Genomic DNA, 7,200 nt, shown 5'->3' on the forward strand with positions numbered 1-7,200 from the left:
TAGACTGCAACAATTAATGCCAAAAGTAGAAAAGACCACTTAACTCATGCTCTAACTAAAACCCATTGTTCTTATTTGTTATCTCACTTTCTTGAAGCATTAACAATGTCTTACAATGACTGGAACATTCCTACGACCAGACCAGAAAAGCTCTAATAACAATGGAATGCCTAAAAGACCACATCTTTCATGCCCCCTTTCCTGCCTATGATCACCTGTTGAACATCTGGACCACCACTGGTAATCATGTGCTCTCTGCCTGCTCTCTTGCATGTACCTCCCTCCACTTCTCCCTATAATACTCTAGTTGTTCATCTTACAGGCTGGTTGTTAAGGCTTGGGCCTGCCACCTATCCCTGGCTGCTGGCACCCAATAAATTTCTCCATTTCTCTTCTCCAATCCCTTGTCTCTGGAATTACTGGTTTCTCTTGTGATTGGTTTATTCAAGTTTATTCTGCAACAGTGTTGGCAAACCCATCCAGGAGCTACACTTCCAATTTGTCCAGCCCCCTTTGGATTCTGAAACAGAGCAGTTGGCTCAGCAGCACACCAGGGCTTACCTATTTGTTTCCTGAGTTAGTGGTTATGGTAGATAGGTAAAAAGAGGAGACACCAGGCTTCTCCCTAAACTTTTATATCCAGAATGCATTTGTGAGTAGGGAAAGGAAGAACTTCAAGGGTCAAGAGTTTGGGCATGGTAAACTGAGAAAAGGAACAGATGAGAAAGAAATCTGCTTCAAGACTCAGCTCTGCGGGGTGGCCTAGTGGGCGGCCTAGTGGTTTAGCACTGCCTTTGGCCAGGGGTGTGATCCTGGAGACCCGGGATTGAGTCCCACGTCGGGCTCCCTGCATGGAGCCTGCTTCTCCCTCTGCCTGTGTCTCTGCCTCTCTCTCTCTCTTTCTCTCTCTCATGAATAAATAAATAAAATCTTTAAAAAAAAAAAGACTCAGCTCTAAGATTTACTATGTGGTGCTTGACAAACCACATTGGGCCTCAGTTTCTTAATTTAAAGAAGTTTGGATTATCTGATGAGCTGTTTTCTTCACTGATAAGCATCTGATAAATAACTGAAGAGAGATGTTAATTCCAGGACATACAAATCATATTATTATAATATAGTGCCATGCATTCCAGTTCCTGAATCAGCAAAATAAAATATAAAATAAGGAGCTTTAAATGTCAAAATCCAGCATATAATAAAAAGTTATTAGACAAACAAGGAAGTAGAAAAATACAATCCAAAATCAGGAATGTGGGAAAATAGTCAATATAAACATACCCAGAGATGACAGATACTGAGTCTTACAAATAAAAATCTTCAAACACATATGAAAAATATGCTCAAGAATTTATAGGAAAAGGTGGACAGAATGATTAAACAGATGGGATATCTCAGCAGAGAAATAGAAAGTATAAATTGGAAATTTATAAAACTGAAGTTGGAAATTCTAGAACTTAAAAATTCAATGTCTGAAATGAAAATTAACCATCTGGGCTTAAAAGAAGATTGAACACTGCATAAGAAAATTTTAGTGAACTTGAAGACAAGTCAATAAAAGCTATCCTAACTAAAGCATGCAGAAAAAAAAAATACTGAATCAAAAAAGTTTGGTACTGGTACAAAAAAAAGACACATAGATCTGTGGAACAGAATAGAAAATCCAGAAATAAATCAATGTCTTTATTTATGGTCAATTAATCTATGACAAAGGATGCAAGAATATACAATGGAAAAAAGAGTCTCTTCAACAAATGGTATTGGGAAAATGGACAGCTACCTGCAAAAGAATGAAACTAGACCACTTTCTTATATCATACACAAAAATAGTCTCAACCTGGGTTAAAGTCCTAAGTGTGATACCTGAAACCATAAAAATCTTAGAAAATAACACAGATAGTAATTTCTCTGACATTGGCCATAACATTTTTCTAGATATGTCTTCTAAGGCAAGAGAAATAAAAGCAAAAATTAACTATTGGGACTACATCAAAATAAAAAGGAAGTAAGCCATCAACAAAACAAAAAGACAACCCACTGAATGGGAGAACATATTTACAAATTATGTATCCAATAAGAGGTTAATATCCAAAATATATAAAGAACTTATTGTAACTCACTACACACAAAAAAGCAAATAATTCAACTAAAAATGGGTGAAGAACATGAATAGCCATTTTTCCAAACAAGACATACAGATGGCCAATAAGCACATCAAAAGATGCTCAACATCACTAATAATCAGGAAAGGTAAATCAAAATCACAATGAGATATCACCTCATACCTGTCAGATTGACTGAAATCAAAACCAAGAAATTACAAGTATTGGCAAGGATGTGGAGAAAAATAACTTTTGGGCACTGTTGGTGGGAATGTAAATTTGTGCAGCCACTGTGGAAAACAGTATGGAAGTTTCTCAAAAAATTGAAAATAGAATTACCACATGATCCAGTAATTGTACTACTTAGTATTTACCCAAAGGAAACAAAAACATGAATTTAAAAAGATATGTTCACTATGTTTATTGCAGCATTATTTAGAATAGCCAGGATATAGAAGCAGCCTAAAGCCCCTGCATAGATGAATGGATAAAGAAGAAAGTAGAATATTAACATGGAATATTACTTAGCCATAAAATAGAACGAAATCTTGCCATTTGCAAGAACATGGATGGATCTAAAGGGTATGATGCTAAGTGAAATATGTCAGAGAAAGACAAATACCATATTTCACTCATATGTGGAATTTAAGAAACAAAACAAAGAGATTAAAGAGACACCACCTACAGAGGATAAACAGTAAGAATTATCACTCATCAGACATTCTGACATCTCATCAGAAACAATATGATCCTTTTTAAAAAGGGGTGGAGGGTGAAGGCCAAATCATACCAGGCTGTCTGTTCTGACATTAAATGTCACTGAGAGAGCAGACAACTAGGAGGGTACAGCAATCTACCTAATATGGCTCTCAAAAACAAATTGAGCCCATACACCAATCCTCAGCCCCAATCAAAATCCTTCATGTGTCCCAGAGTCCTGCATAATCTGCCACAGCCAACGGCTCCAGCCTCAACTTGCTCCGTGCTCCTCTCATTCTTTGCTCTGGTTATGCTGGGTTTCTCCCAATTTCCTGAACAGTGCACTGTTCTCTCCTAGTAGACAGACGGTCTTTGCACCTACTGTGAAAGAGTCAGTAATATTGTCCCACCTCCACCTGTCTTTGTCAAGCTAACTCATCTTCCTTCACCTCCCAGCTACACAGGCATTTCTTAGGGAAGCTGTTTCTGAGCTCCCTAACGTGTTTGTCATGGACCTCTGAGGGCACTTCATCTGCTACAGAACAAAAAAATGTGTGCTTATCGCATTCATGTATATTTCTGCATGACTGAAAGTTCTATGAGGGCAGGGTCAGGTCTTTGTTTTATTGTCTTACTATTATAACCCAGAGCTTAGTGGGGTGTATGGTCTTGACCGAATATTTATAAAATAAAGGATTATTGAACACGGAAGAAAAGAGGATTGGAGGTTAAAGCTGTTAAAGAAGAGAAAAGGGGTCAGAAGTGGTGTCACTTGTGATAAGCTTCACATCGGCAAACTAAGACATATCTAATGTTGACTACAGTTCCAGCTTTCCAGGAACGCAACTTTTAACCAGTCAACATGGAATGATGTGGTTACCACTAGTGAAATAATCTGCTCAATGGGCCCTTTCCATTTCCCTTAGGAAGGTGACCTTACCAGAAACAATGCATTCTTTACTAAAAATTTCTTTTTCCAACCACCTCTCTGCCTTTGAAAAACCTGCCATTAGTATAGGCCTTCAGAGCTCCTCTCTATTTCTATATGGGATGCTGCCTATTTCATGAATTGTTGAATAAAACCAATTTGATCTTTAAAGTTATCCAGTTGAATTTTTGTTATTTAACACAGCCAAGTAACTTCTTCCTTTTGAGTGTGCTGGCCCTTGAGGCATGGTGCCCAATGTAGGAAAGGGGCTTCAGAATGCCAGCTAAGGCTACACTGGAGGAGATGGATCATTGAAGCCAGAGTCTGTACAGGGAGAAGGAGGAATTGCCTTTGCAGAAATTCAAGGCAGAAACATAATCTTGGAAGCAGGAAGAAAAAAAAGTCCTCTCTTGTTTTAAATACAACTTAACCAGGAGAGGTTAAGGGGGAAAGGAGACACACACATACATAAACATGCATACCTTATACTACACTGACAGTTATAGAAATAGCTGCAAAGTTGATGGCAACTAGCCAATGATTTATATCATTCTTTTCTATTTTGGGGGAAAAACAATTTGCGTGGATAAAAATTCAAAGAAGGTAATAATGAAAAAGTTATTTCCATTCAGCTGCATCAGCTTCTTAATCTTGAAACTAAACCAAAGAAAAGAAAGTACCAAGGGACCAACCCCCCTCCTGTTCTCAAGAGCAAGTTGCATGATTTACATGGATGTCTGCTGTGAAATTGGATAAGGCCACAAAGTGCCTTTTTCTCTTTTGAAGGTCAAAATACATATTTCTTTCTCCAAAATAACCTATCAAATTTGCTGGTAGCCATTCTTCCAACCTGTAAAAATTTTCTTTATGAACAGACTCATGAGTTGTTGAGTGCTTCCTTCATTTCTCATTTTAGAGAAAAAAGTGATCACATGCATTTATAATGACTGACATTTCAATTCAGTAAATTATATGCTAAGGTGCAAAAAACATGATTCTCTTGCCTTTCAAAGTATTACTTGGTATATTTTATTCATCCTGCCTTTCATTTTTTTTTAAGAGATCTTGCCTGAGAATTTGGAATAAATAGGTCTTTGTTAAGATCATCTTCTATTTTCTATGACTGTTACAAAGTGTCCTATTCTGCCAGGCCCTATGACTCACTGGTAATTCCAGTGCTCACCAATGATAAAGGCAGGTCTGACACAAGGCCTGATCCAGGTCTGCAAGTACATGCTTCTTTGTTCTGCAGAGAGATGCAACTTAGATGCTCTTTCTTTCTACCAGCCACATAGATGTGATCAAACACACACATAAATATAAATATGCATGCCCTCAGGTGCACACATGTGCATGAGCACACACATAGGCTTGCACACACACACATATTTACATATGTACATGCACAGTAAAATTTTGGATTAAAGATACCTTTGAATTAAAGATACCTTTAAATTAAAGTGGATTTAGAATAGATGCTAGAATTCCCTTGAAGTAAAGGATTCCTTTAAGATAGGTAGGATCTAATATTGATTAGGTCAGTTCAGATATGTTTTAACTAATGTAATGCAGTGAATAAGTAAACCTTAAAGGTTCCACTTAACTCTATGTTCTATGCTGTATCTGATATTGAAATATCAGCCAATTAGGGTTGCCAGATAAAATACAGGACACCTAGCTAAATGTGAAATACTTGGGATATACTTACACCAAAATACTATTTGTCATTTATCTGAAATTCAAATGTAACAGATGACTTATATTTTTATTGTCAAATCTCACTGGCAGTCCTATAGTCAATGAACTGAACTACAAGAAAGCTCTTAACATGAGCCCAAATTCACCTTGATTCTCATTATCCCGAGTTTTTACCTGAATTGGCTGCAGTGGGCTCAGTCACAGCTTTGTTCAAGATGAGGAAGTGCAGAAAATCCCAGGACAGAGAGCAAGACCCACGTAGCTCAGGGACCACATGGCCACAATGGCTGTGGCCATTACCACAGCTGAAGGCTAAGCTCATATTACTCAACAAGCTAACCTGTGAGGGGTATGGAGATACTGTCATTCATCGTGGACATAGCCACTCGCTTGCTCAGTACCCGCCTTTCCTGTGGGCCTTGCCACACCTGCAGGAGCTCCATGCAGTAAATGGTTCACAGCAGGAGTTCCCATATCCAAGCCCCCAGTCTCTCCTCCCCACTTGTTTTCTTCTCAGTGAAGATTCACCACTGAAAATCTCAGGGCTAAACTTGTGGTTTTTGTATACATCCTCTTGCATATTTTTGTAATTCACCTATATTGCTGCTGGTTCTAAGAGAGATAGCCATTATCCAGCATTTACAGTTGAAGAAACCAAGGCTGCGTCTTAAGTATATACTGTGCTTTTCAGGACTTCATGTAGAAGACATGGAAAACACGACCCCTTGTGCACTAGGGATGTGATCTAGCAGGATAGTAAAACATTTATATACTATACACATTTGTAGATACACACACAATAGACCAAATGCAATTATAAGATGTAGTTCGATCCATGAGCCTTTTGGACAGACAGAAATAGCCCGTGCCCTCCTTTGATTTATCTAGGCCATCTAAATGAATACTATGACTGAAAGCAAATGAAAGCAATAGTAAGTTGAAATATGATTTTTCAAACCCACATTTTCCTCTCCATGTTTCCCTTCTACCCCGTTGATAATCACAGAGAATGTTTTTCCTCTCTTGTGACATATGTACACAATTATAAAGTTAGCATTTGGCATTTCCTCAGATGAATCCTGGCTTTAGAGAATATGTCCACAGAAATGATTCTATAATTGTCATTCTTACTTTGGTTTCTCGATATGTTCTCACAAACAATATCTTGAAACTTGCAAGTATCATTGGCTATGGAGCTGATTTCAAATCCTACAGTTGTATATTAGATGCCCCCATTCTTCCCTTTGCAGAGCTATGATTTAGAGGAAGGATGATGTAGGTCAGGGCCAGTAAAAGTGGGAAGTCCCTTAAATAAACCCAAGGAAAGGAACAAAAAGGGACCTGGAAGTACACTAAAGGTCTCATCTTGTTCACTATATGAATATTACAGATCTAATTACTTTTTTTTTCTCTAAACAATGCCTTATTGCAATATAATTCACATACCATCAAGTTCACAATCCAGGGGCACCTGCTAGCTCAGTTGGTAGAACATGCAACTCTTGATCTCAGGGTCATGAGTTCAAGCCCCACATTGGGCATAGAGCCTATTTTTTAAAAAACTAATTAAAAATAAATAAACTATACAATATAATGGTTTTATTATATTTACAGATATGTGTAGTCATCACCACTATCTAAATCCAGAACATTTTCTTTGGTGCATAAAGAAATACCATACACATTTGTAATCACTCTCTATCCACATCTCCCCTAACCCCTCTCAACCACTAATGTACTTTCTGTCTGAATATATTTGCTTATTCTAAACAT

The sequence above is a fragment of the Canis aureus genome, chromosome 2 (assembly GCF_053574225.1).
Source record: "Canis aureus isolate CA01 chromosome 2, VMU_Caureus_v.1.0, whole genome shotgun sequence".
NCBI lineage: Eukaryota > Metazoa > Chordata > Mammalia > Carnivora > Canidae > Canis > Canis aureus.